General features: G+C 44.8%; 1 protein-coding gene across 10 annotated transcripts in view; it reads right to left on the bottom strand.

The window, feature by feature from the left end:
- Positions 1 to 13,443, bottom strand: part of tanc1b (tetratricopeptide repeat, ankyrin repeat and coiled-coil containing 1b) — a 161,375-nt gene that overhangs the window by 91,427 nt on the left and 56,505 nt on the right. The window lies entirely within an intron of this gene.

Here is a 13,443-nt window from a genome sequence, read left to right as displayed (position 1 = left end):
GTGAGGGCACAGTCGATTGGTGAGGGCACAGTCGATTGGTGAGGGCACAGTCGATTGGTGAGGGTACAGTCGATTGGTGACGCTAACGTGGATTGGTGACGGTACAATCGATTGATGACGGTAACGTCGATTGGTGAGGGCACAGTCGATTGGAGACGGCACAGTCGATTGGTGAGGGCACAGTCAATTGGAGACGGTATAGTCGATTGGTGACAGTAACGTCGACTGGAGACGGTAACGTCGATGGGTGACGGTAACGTCGATGGGTGACGGTAACGTGAATTGGTGAGGGCATAGTCGATTGGTGAGGGCACAGTCGATTGGTGAGGGCACAGTCGATTGGTGAGGGTACAGTCGATTGGTGAGGGTACAGTCGATTGGAGACGGTATAGTCGATTGGTGACAGTAACGTCGACTGGAGACGGCATAGTCACTTGGTAACGGTAACGTCGATGGGTGACGGTAACGTCGATGGGTGACGGTAACGTCGATTGGAGACGGCATAGTTGTTTGGTGAGGGTATCGTCCATTGGTGACGATAACGTCGATTGGAAACGGTAACGTCGATTGGAGACGGTAACGTCAATTGGTGACGGTAACGTCGATTGGAGACGGCATAGTCGTTTGGTGAGGGTATCGTCCATTGGTGACGATAACGTCGATTGGAAACGGTAACGTCGATTGGAGACGGTAACATCGATTGGAGACGGCATAGTCGTTTGGTGAGGGTATCGTCCATTGGTGACGATAACGTCGATTGGAAACGGTAACGTCGATTGGAGACGGTAACGTCGATTGGAGACGGCATAGTCGTTTGGTGACGGTAACGTCGATTGGTGAGGGTACAGTCGATTGGAGATGGTAATGTCGATTGGTGACGGTAACGTCGATTGGAGTCGGTAACGTCGATTGGAGACGGCATAGTCGTTTGGTGACGGTAACGTCGATTGGTGAGGGTACAGTCGATTGGAGATGGTAACGTCGATTGGTGAGGGTACAGTCGATTGGAGACGGTAACGTCGATTGGAGACGGCATAGTCGTTTGGTGACGGTAACGTCGATTGGTGAGGGTAACGTCGATTGGTGACGGTATCGTCCATTGCTGCAGCGACTCTGAAAAAGGAGGGGTGTAGTCTGACATATGCAATGTGTGTGGTGTACACATTACATCATTAGAATAAAATAAATGAATAAATAATGGCAGCCTGTTACAAGTCAGCTGTAGCTGCTTGCATGGAATTTTTTTCATTAATTACCCATTAATAAGGTCAGTAATGCTGAAGTCACCACTGTTATTAGCTGTACCTAGGTTCATTATAAAAGTGAAATAAAATGATATCAACTGTCCCTGCATGCGCTCCGTGTTGAACAGCAGCAAAGATACTTATATAGTGAAGTAACCCTGATAAGCACCACACTGAAACATGAACGGGGCTTGAATTAATCAAACGAAACAGAGTGAAGACGTTCCATGTGTGGAAGGCCAGCATGACTTTTCTGGCAAGCACGGATGAAGGAAGCCGAGACGCATAAGAAAAGATGTTTTGCTGCTTTGCTCTGATGTCAGACATCAGGCTATTAAGGTTCATATAGGACTACAAAACAGGCTAAATAGAAACACACATTAGGAGATACAACACAATTTATTTTTGTTGATCTTAAAGCTACAGGCACCACGTTTATTCTGACAGACAACATGTAAATCTCTCAAACTCTTTATTTGTGATTCCCAATACTATAGTCAATCATCTCAAGCCTATTCCCAAGAACTTCACACACTTTAAAGATTTCTGTTCTATGCTTCATTCACTTCATTATCCCTTCATCCTCAATCATTCATTGATACTTACATATTAAACTTTAAATCTGTCATGTCCCATCATTTGCTTTTCTTAATATACCCTTCTAACGTTTATTAAATCTAAGTGTACTCTCACTTCTCCTTTTGTCTTTTCATTCTCCATCTCCCCCCTCTCTCCTCCCTCTCTCACCCCCCCCCCCCCCCCCCCCTCTCCCTCTCCCACCCCCCTCTCCCCCTCTCTGGCCACAGCTGTGCAGGTATATAATCCTGATTCCAGACGGATGAGAAGTTTGGGCTGCGGAAATGAGAACCTGCTGAAGGGTTGAGGCAAATTAATTCAGCACGGTGCACACACTTCCCATCCCTCGGTTGCACCCATCCTCTCATCACTCACTTTCCCCCTCAAAAAAATACAACTAATCACGCAATCCATGCAATCCACACATGCCTCACTAATACACACGTGCAATCTGCTCTGAAGAGACTAGAACACTGACATATTCCAGATCACAGCAAATTACACACAAGTGTCACTGCATACGTGTGTGTGTGTGTGAGAGAGAGAGAGAGAGAGAGAGAGAGAGAGAGAGAGAGAGAGAGAGAGAGAGAGAGGGCTGATGAACAGATGTATTATTCCACATGGAGCTGAAGATGAGTTTGCATCTGGAACAGAGCCTCTGACTAGCATGCCACATTTTACTGAAAGCTTTTTAGTGAAGTGGTGGGCCGCAAAGATGAATGAAAAATTTGGAGAAACAGGAGGAATGAAAATAGAGAGCTAGAAAGAGGGGAAAAAAAAGAGAGAGTGAAAAAGTGGGGAGGCTGAGAATTGCAGCAATTGACTAAAACAGACTTTTAGAGTGAGTACAAAACCCAGACCACAACTGATATACATCAGACAACTGTTGCATGTCACTTGTTCTCTCGCTCACACACACACACACACACACACACACACACACACACACACACACACACACACACACAGGTTCCATGTCTCAAAGAATGCACTGCCAAGTGTCTATGAAATTTATCCCTCTTCAAAGCAGAACAAAAGATGTTCTTATTTGCCAGACTTGTATCTCAGTGACTGATGCGGTCATGCTCGAAGACTACTAATGCTGACGTACACTCTCAGAAAGACTTGCTTATGTAAGTTCTGTAGGACACAATGCTGTTCATAAAAGTGAACAAAGGTGCACTGCACGGCTCAAACCAGCAGAAGCACTCTTCATCGTCAGGTTGAATTACTTTCTTTCTCAGCAAACTCAGACTGGTGACGAACTAAAGGCAACCCGATGCAGAGTCTCAGTAAGGTGCTGCGCCAGCTGCCAGAACAGCTCCAATGCACACTGGTACAGACTGTACAAGTCTCTGGAACTTTACTGAAGGGATGAACAACATTCTTCTGACACACATTCCCTCAGTGCAGTCCAACACCTCGCGCAAAAAATCTCCCGTAAGTGTTCGATTTGGTTGTGATCCGGTGACTATGAAGTGCCATAGCACATGATTTACATTTTTGTTGCTCAACAAACCATTTAGTGAGTCCTCTTGCACTGTCTATGGGGACAGAGACATTCTGGAAGAGACTCCAGGATAAAGGTGACCATTCGGAAGTATACTTAAGTGTACAAGATGCTGTAAATCAAGTTTGTTTGATTGATATGCAGTATGTTTCTCCTCTACATTAAAATGTCCCCACAACATAACAGTCACTTGTTTTGGATTTGTCACCCTGCTATAGTTTGGCATCACGCTGTACAAACATCAGATTCATCTATAAGCTGCAACACAAAGTTTGTAGGTGGAATTGTAGGTGATTCTGATTACATTATAGTTGATATACTTGATTTTTGAACGTACGTGTTGTTTTAACACTAAACTGTAATGATTTAAGCATTCACGTTGTCTCATTGCAGTCTCATAGCTCCAAGGTCCCTGGTTCAGTCCAGGACTGTCTGAGCAGAGTCTTGCGTGTCCTCCCATTATCTACAAGGGTTCCCTCCAGGTTCTCCAGTATTCTCCCACCTCCCCAAAACGTGGCATTAGGTGGACTAATTGCTCCTGTGTGTGAATGTGTGTGTATGTGTGCGCATGGTGTCTGATGATGGACTGGTGTCTCCATTCAGAATGTATTCCTGCTTCACTCCCAGTGCTTCACTTCCTGCTCCAGAACCACTGTGACCCTGACCAGGATAAAGTGATCACTGAAGAAGAATAAATGAATGAACCTGATCTGATGCTAAACATGTAACTACAATCTCTTACCTTGCTACGTTTCAGTCCATTGATTACATCGGTGTACATTTCATTTTTGAATAATCAATCATTTTATAAGAACTTCAACTCTTCCATAAACTGCACGATACAAACACGCAACACACGCTGACTCAAACACAAACACTGCTTGTACAATGCTACGCCATGAGACGGCTGTGGCTCAGGTGGTAGAGCGGGTTGTCCACTAATTGTAAGGTTTGTGGTTTGATTCCCGGCCCACGTGACTTCACATAACCAAGTGTCCTTGGGACACTGAAGCCCAAGTTGCTCCCGATTGCAAGCTTTCACCTTGCATGGCAGCTCTACTATTCAATTCAATTCAATTCAATTTTATTTGTATAGCGCTTTTTACAATAGACATTGTCTCAAAGCAGCTTTACAGAAATATCAACACGGTATACAGATATTAAAGGTGCGAATTTATCCCAACTGAGCAAGCCACTGAGTGGCGACGGTGGCGAGGAAAAACTCCCTAAGATGTTTTAAGAGGAAGAAACCTTGAGAGGAACCCGACTCAGAAGGGAACCCGTCCTCATCTGGGTAACAACAGATATTGTGAAAAGTTCATTATGGATTTATATGAAGTCTGTATGGCGTTAGGAGCAGCCGTAGTCCCAGCAGTCTGGAATTAAAGAAGATTTGAGCTCCATCCAGAGGCAGAAAGGATCTGGATCTCTAGTATCTCCATAAATTCGTGTGGGGCTCGGCGAAAGGAGAGAGGGAGAAAAAAGATAATTATGACTGCGAAGTAGTAGAACAGAATCTAGTCAGGGTAGGCTTGAGTAAACAAATATGTTTTAAGCCTAGACTTAAACACTGAGACTGTGTCTGAGTCCCGAACACTAATAGGAAGACTGTTCCATAACTGTGGGGCTCTATAAGAGAAAGCTCTTCCCCCTGCTGTAGCCTTCACTATTCGAGGTACCGTCAGATAGCCTGCATCACTACCACTGGTGTGTGTGAATGGGTGAATGAGACACAGTGTGAATGGCTTTTTTTTTTTTGGATAAAATCCATTTACCATTACTCTCAGTTACTGAGTCGCATTCCACTCGTGTGTGTTAGCACCGAGGAGGCCGTGACCTGTTAAAGACCCCTGCAGCTTTGGCTACTCGCTGTGTTTAACTGTGCACCACATCATAATGCATTTACAGCAGGTAACCTAAGCTCTCTGGATTACTAATATCTTTACACACGAACTCCGATTAATATTTCTGTTTTGCTTTTTGCATCTTTACACATTCATCCACTCATTTTCTCTGTTGAATGTGTGAGCAATAAAAAAAATTTTGAATATTTTTTTTGAACTATAACCGACATAAGGAAATCCTTATTTACTGTACATCCTGAAGTAACCCTAATACTTTGAGTCCTGATGAAGAACAAACGTTAAATGGTATGTGAACACCTGATTATATAAAACCTAAAATAGCACTCGGTTCTCCTGGAGGCTGCCAGAGGAAAAGATGAGAGAGGATGAATCTAAATCTCGCGGATATCTCTTGTGCTCATATGACAAGGAACAGAGCTGCTCGAGGAGTCGAATATTCTAGCTGAGGCCAACGGCATCATTTCCACGACATCTACAGAGCGTAACCTGCTAACGGATGAGCCGAAACATTTGTGCTGGGAGAAAAGTCGCACAGATGCACGACAGTAGCTGATTTTACAGGAATACAGCTATTCATAAATATGCTGTAGCCTTCATGTTTACAGATTTCAACTTGTAGATGCTTTTATCCAAACGTGATGGAAACGTGAAGCTGAAAACAATTCAAACGTGTAGCTGAGTAGTCGAGGGCTGTAAGGGTTCAAGCATCCGACTTTTGCTCTCTGTTAAACCCTCTAGCACGGGAACTTCATTCATTGCTCACAGATCAGCTCAATCATCAAGGGGTCAAAATGAAGGAGTCATCAGGTATCCAACACTTTTCTGAAGTAGTCTGATTAAATGAACCCATGTACGCTAAATAAAGCCAAGGGCTTATAGTGGATGTCTGTAGAGCAGAAAGGCAACAGAATGGATCTAGCACTGCAAGGATACGTGCAGTTAGGATTAAGCGCCTGCTGTTAGTTCACTACCCGGCATGAGCATTTTTGTCGCTTGACTCTGCTGTTATGAAATACACTGACCATAAAAATCTGAAGCTATAGCATAAGGTAAAGCAGTAAGTACCCTGGAGCCTCGAGAAAAAAAGAAAGAAAAAAAAAAGACATCATTTTAAGTCCACAGAATCTAATGTGGCGAAGTCTCAGAACTGGTAAGAAGAACTCGAGGGTCAGATGGAACACCCTCAAGTCTAGCTGGCAGATTAGTTCTGATCTTACATGAGGGGCACAGACACCACCATGCCGGCCCCTCGTTTGTAAGGGACGCATCTGTGTCTCTCTCGAACAGGGCCCCGCCTTCCAGCATGTCTTAAACAAGTCTTGCATTTCCAGCAATGTAGCGCTCGGGCTCCTCTCGCTGAGACGAGAGCAGGATAAAAGAACTGCATGGTGGCACAGTAGGTAGCACTGTCACCTCACAGCTCCAGGGTTCGATTCTGAGCTTGGGTTACTGTCTGTGTTCACCTTCCAAAAAAATACCAGTAGGCAGATTAGGTAGTAATAGCCTCTTGGAGGTGAGCATGTGTGTGTGTTGTTCCATCCGGGTGTAACAAGCCTCAAATGCACAGGGACATCTCAAGACCCTCTAAAGGGGGCTATTCATGATTTTTTGAATAGGAACAGATGATACAGGACAGAGGTAATAAATAACTTAAGAAAATAACTACAGATTCACCCAATTTAAAGCTATACGTATTCATAAATCATTTAGCGGATATGGATTATTCAATAGCTATGCTGACATTATTAGGAAAGGAATATAACTATGAGAGTGAAGAATGAATGCAACACGGTACAGTAAGCAGACAGATGACGACATGTTTTTAGCAAGCAGCTATCATGAGTGGACAGCCGGTGTGTAATTTTTTTTAAACCTAATAACCTACAATTCTGCACACCTATGGATTAATACAGATTAGTAAAGTTATTTAAAAAAAAAAAAAAAAAAAAAGAAGTCTAATTTCACTGCCATTCTTGAATACCCTTGCCATGAAGCGGTGTCATTGGTCTGCAACAATGTTTAGATAGGTGGTACGTGTCAGTGTAACATCCACATGAATACCTGGGGGTTTCCCAGCAGAACATAGCCCAGAGCATCACACTGCCGATGAGCAGCTTTCCTCCTTCCCATAGTGCATCCTGGTGCCATCTCCTCCCAGGTAAAAGATGCACACGCACCTGCACTTGCAGTAATTTTCACAATTGAAATGAACAAAAACGACAACAACAAAAAAAACCCCACAGATCAGTCACATGGGAAAAAGTAAGTACACCCCTACATTTATCACACCTTCAAATCCATAAAATTAGAATCAGGTGTTTAAGACTGGGTGTTCGTGATTAGAACCCGTTTAGGGAGTGCAGGTGGAGCCGGTCCTATTTATACACCTCTCATATGTAGTGTCTGGTGTTCCTTTTGTTATTGTGGTGTGTGGGCATCATGCAAAGATATAAAGAGTTCTGTAAGGCCTACAGAAAAAAAAGGTTAGGGATGTCTATGAGTCTGCAAAGGGATTTAAAAAGATCTCCAAATTATTTGAAATACATCACTCCACGGTGAGGAAAATCATCTACAAATGGTGCAGATTTCAGACGACTGCCAATTTGTCCAGGACTGGCCATCACAGCAAATTCAGTCCAACTTTTCAAGTTGTTGTCAATAATATAATTTGTAATGAAAATCGTTGTATTCGATTTGAAACGAATGCAAAATAGACGCATTTTCACTAGTGCTCTCAGACTTTTTGACCCCGTTGTGTATACGAGGTTGAATGTTGTTCGGGATAATATATCATAAAGGCTCCACAGTTTTATGACTTGCCTCTGCATATAACTGTATTCCTCTGTAACCAAGTGCCAGCTTCCCAATACTGAAGGGAGTGAAGTTCTACAGCTCTTTCAGTTAGCAGTCAAACACCTGGGTGTCTGGCATCCCACCAAACCGGCTCAGGAAATTAGCAGTCATTACTGAATATTTACACTGAACCTAATCGGGCATTATTGAATGCTATTACTGAGCTATGTAAACTTATTCCACATTGTTAGTTCTTCAGGCGAAGAATTCCTTCGGTAATAGCAGGTGCTGGAGATGAAGCGTGAGGAGTCGACAGAGTTGGTGATGAGTGGTGGTGATTCCAGGGAACAGCAGGGAGTCTTGGGAACGCCATGGGCTGCATTTCCTTGAAGCTGTCCAACTTTAACAGCGGGAGAGAAGCACCATATCCTCTCACTGTGTTGAGGATATAAGGCACTCACACGAACCATGGCGTCTACTTTGTTACCCTAGCCTCTCTCTGTTTTTCTTTCTACATGTCCAGGAATGCTTTTAAAAAAATAAATAAATAAATAAATACTTTCTACATGATCAGTAAATAAAGTTTCAATTATAGAAAGACATAAAAAAAAATGTATCATGTTCAGTTCAGCCAAGTTATGAATACTGTTTACTCCACCACCTCTACGTCGGTGGATTCATTACGTTTATGCAATGTATGAACTGGCTCGATTTTGGAATTGATCCAATCAGTGTCAAAGTCACAGCAAGGTCAAATGTCTGAAATAGTTTTTCTTCAATAGCTTCCTTCCTGTTTGAAGAACATTTTAATGGCATTTCAGGGATAGGAATGAATAACAAAAAGTAATAGATTTTAGAGTAAAAAGCGTACGTGCCGGAAAGAAAAACTGAATGGGGTGAAGGCATTTCTCATTGCTTCGCCTTTCATTTTTTATATTTCAACAAACAGTTCATTCAAACACACTGCAATAATAAAAACAATAATAATGGCAGAAGTGATGATAAAATTTTGAACTCCATATTGAAACACGGATTGTCAGAATACTATTCAAATAAAGATTACAAATCACTTTTTTTTGTTGTTGTTGTTTTACTTTAGGCCACAGTTCTTTTGCTTGAATTAACTTGACTCGTGAGCAAATTGTAGACCGTGGCAAGCAAGCGGAAAGGACAGGACGCACGTGTGTCTCAGTGCTCGCACATGCAACAGCTTCTCCGCACCTACATATTTCTATATAATTTAGTTCGGTATTATTTAATCAATAGAGTATACTAGTGCTACTTTTATAGAAATTAAACTGGGATTACTTAAAAAGATGTATGCAAACTCTTACCTTCATTTTTAAGCAGAATTGTGTGCGTGCATGCGTGTGTGTGTGTGTGCGCGTTATAAAGTACACTCTTTAAATGTTATGTGAAGGGCTCGTTTTAGTTTAAGAGTGAAACTGTAGCCAGGGGCCTTTGCAGATGCTATCTGAATCACACACAAGGTTAAAACAGCATGAGAGACCTCCCATGTAAGCATGTTGGCGGTTGTGCGAGCGTGTGTGTGTGTGTGTGTGTGTGTGCCTGTCACGGACATCTTCGATGTGTGAGAGCAAACAGAGAGCAAGAGGGGTGTGGCGGAAATGGAAGGAATGCAGCAAAATATAGCAGGGTGCTCTATATTCGGCCATGCTAAAAATCACCGACCGGTCCCGCAACTATTCTCATAGTCCAAATGCATTCCAGACATACACTTACACACTCTCTGTCTCACACACACACACACACACACTGCAGCACAGTCTCAGATGACACACAGTATACTGATCAGCCACCTCGACTGGCCTGAGCTGCTGACATCATGTCAGGGGTATGATATGGCCGTGCCAGTGATGGAGCTGGCACAGACCGACACCCCACTGGCGCCTCCTTGCCGAAAACACTTCCCGAAATGCAGACAGCGAAATCGCACTTCATGGCCATCTTCCACAACAACACAAAAATGCAATACACTTAGGCGGTCATATTTCCACTGTTTGTAAATAATGATTGTGCTTCATCACGCTGCATCTGTAATACAACTCCGAAACAGCTCATTAGCCATCAGATGAGTGACTGTGGGAAAACGGTTTCTGTGCTGCTCCGTTTTTATGGATGATGTAACTCCCAGAGCTGCCCTTACCAAGACCCGCTCACACACTCCATATAGACACAGGGAGCCGTGGAGAGCTGAACACCTCTCGTTGCTTTCGCTAACAATAACACAGCTCTCCGTTTAACCTCTTTCAGCTACGCCCTGCTCCAGAGAACATGATAAACATAATAAAGAAGCACGCACAAAGTGGCACACACACACACAATCCCACACACACAATATCCCCCCACCACACACACACTCCCACACACACACACAATATCCCCCCCACCACACACACAATCCCATACACACACACACAATATCCCCCCACCACACACACACACACAATCCCACACACACAATATCCCCCCACCACACACACACTCCCACACACACACACACGCACACAATCCCACACACACAATATCCCCCCACCACACACACAATCCCATACACACACACACAATCCCACACACACAATATCCCCCCACCACACACACACTCCCACACACACACAATATCCCCCCCACCACACACACACACACGCAATCCCACACACACAATATCCCCCCACCACACACACAATCCCACACACACACACAATCCCACACACACAATATCCCCCCCACCACACACACACTCCCACACACACACACAATCCCACACACACAATATCCCCCCACCACACACACACTCCCACACACACACACAATATCCCCCCCACCACACACACACACACAATCCCACACACACAATATCCCCCCCACCACACACACACTCCCACACACACACACACACAATATCCCCCCACCACACACACACACAATATCCCCCCCACCACACACACACACACAATCCCACACACACACACACAATATCCCCCCCACCACACACACAATCCCACACACACACACACAATCCCACACACACAATATCCCCCCCACCACACACACACACACACACACACACAATATCCCCCCCACCACACACACAATCCCACACACACACACACAATATCCCCCCCACCACACACACAATCCCACACACACACACAATATCCCCCCCACCACACACACAATCCCACACACACACACAATCCCACACACACAATATCCCCCCCACCACACACACACACACACACACACAATCCCACACACACAATATCCCCCCACCACACACACACTCCCACACACACACACAATATCCCCCCACCACACACACACACACACACACACACAATCCCACACACACAATATCCCCCCACCACACACACACTCCCACACACACACACAATATCCCCCCCACCACACACACACACACACACACACACAATCCCACACACACAATATCCCCCCACCACACACACAATCCCACACACACACACAATATCCCCCCCACCACACACACAATCCCACACACACACACACACACACACAATATCCCCCCCACCACACACACAATCCCACACACACAATATCCCCCCACCACACACACACTCCCACACACAATATCCCCCCCACCACACACACACACACACACACACACACAATCCCACACACACAATATCCCCCCACCACACACACACTCCCACACACACACACAATATCCCCCCCACCACACACACACACACACACACACACAATCCCACACACACAATATCCCCCCACCACACACACACTCCCACACACACACACAATCCCACACACACAATCCCACACACACACACACACACACACAATATCCCCCCACCACACACACAATCCCACACACACAATATCCCCCCACCACACACACAATCCCACACACACACACAATATCCCCCCCACCACACACACAATCCCACACACACACACACACACACACACAATATCCCCCCCACCACACACACAATCCCACACACACAATATCCCCCCACCAAACACACAATCCCACACACACACAATCCCACACACACACACACACAATATCCCCCCCACCACACACACACACACACAATCCCACACACACAATATCCCCCCTACCACACACACAATCCCACACACACACACAATCCCCCCCACCACACACACACACACACAATATCCCCCCCACCACACACACAATCCCACACACACACACAATATCCCCCCACCACACAATCCCACACACACACACACACACACACACAATATCCCCCCCACCACACACACACACACACACACACACACACACAATACCCCCACCACACACACACACACACACACACACACAATACCCCCCCCCACACACACACACACAATACCCCCCCCCACACACACACACACACCCACCCACCCCAATGGTAGCAGAGCTGCCATGCAAGGCGTTAACTTGCCATCGGGAGCAACTTTGGGTTCAGTGTCTTGCCCAAGGACACTTCGGTATGTGGAGTCATGTGGGCCGGGAATCGAACCGCTAATCCCACACACACACACACACACACACACACACACACACACACACACACACACACACACACACAATACCCCCCCCCCCCCCCCCCCCCCCCATACATTTATACTCAATTCTAATTATTTACATGCTATTACCCATACGAATTACCCGTACGAATACAAACAAAATGTCCAACTACACTCACACTAAACTCTGGAACATGCAAAAGCAATTTCCTGTAGAACAACCACCACAGGATGCAATCACGCACACACAAACACACACACACACACACACATGCAAACATGTTTAACATTAACACATTTCAAACTGTGTAGAATAACTGGCACAGCTAAAAACAATGCCAAGAATCCAATCAGCGCTTGTATCGATATGTACAGAAGAAAATACACCAGGACATACTGTTACCACCCTAAAGCTGGATATTTCCCTAAAATAAAAAAAATAAAAAATTAAAAAACCCATCTCATGCTACAGAGAAATTGGAAAGCGGAAAGTTCTGTCATGACTGGTAGAAAACAGACAGGTATAAAGTGCTGACATCTTAAATAATCATCTTCTCGCAGAAAGCTCCAACGTTAAACCTCTTAAACGGCATGTTTCTGAATCCATGTAGAAGGCTTAGATTACGTGGAGTCCCTGTGAGTGAGTTGTTCCCATAGAAGCAATAACGTATGGGAATGAGCACGTTATTATAACCGTGCGGTGGGAATAACAGCTGACACTACTGTCAGACCTGCTGTCAGAGAAAATGAATCAACACACTCGGACTGGTCCAAGAATTTAACAGCGCTGTGGAAAAACACACAACCAGGATAGTTCACATTTCTACAATCCACAATAAGAACCGCATTTATTCCATCAAATCCAGCACAAAAAATAGACCAATAATACTTTCAT

This window comes from Ictalurus punctatus, chromosome 6 (assembly GCF_001660625.3).
Source record: "Ictalurus punctatus breed USDA103 chromosome 6, Coco_2.0, whole genome shotgun sequence".
Classification (NCBI taxonomy): domain Eukaryota; kingdom Metazoa; phylum Chordata; class Actinopteri; order Siluriformes; family Ictaluridae; genus Ictalurus; species Ictalurus punctatus.
The sequence above is the reverse complement of the archived record's forward strand: the minus strand, read 5'-3'. Positions and strand labels throughout refer to the sequence as shown.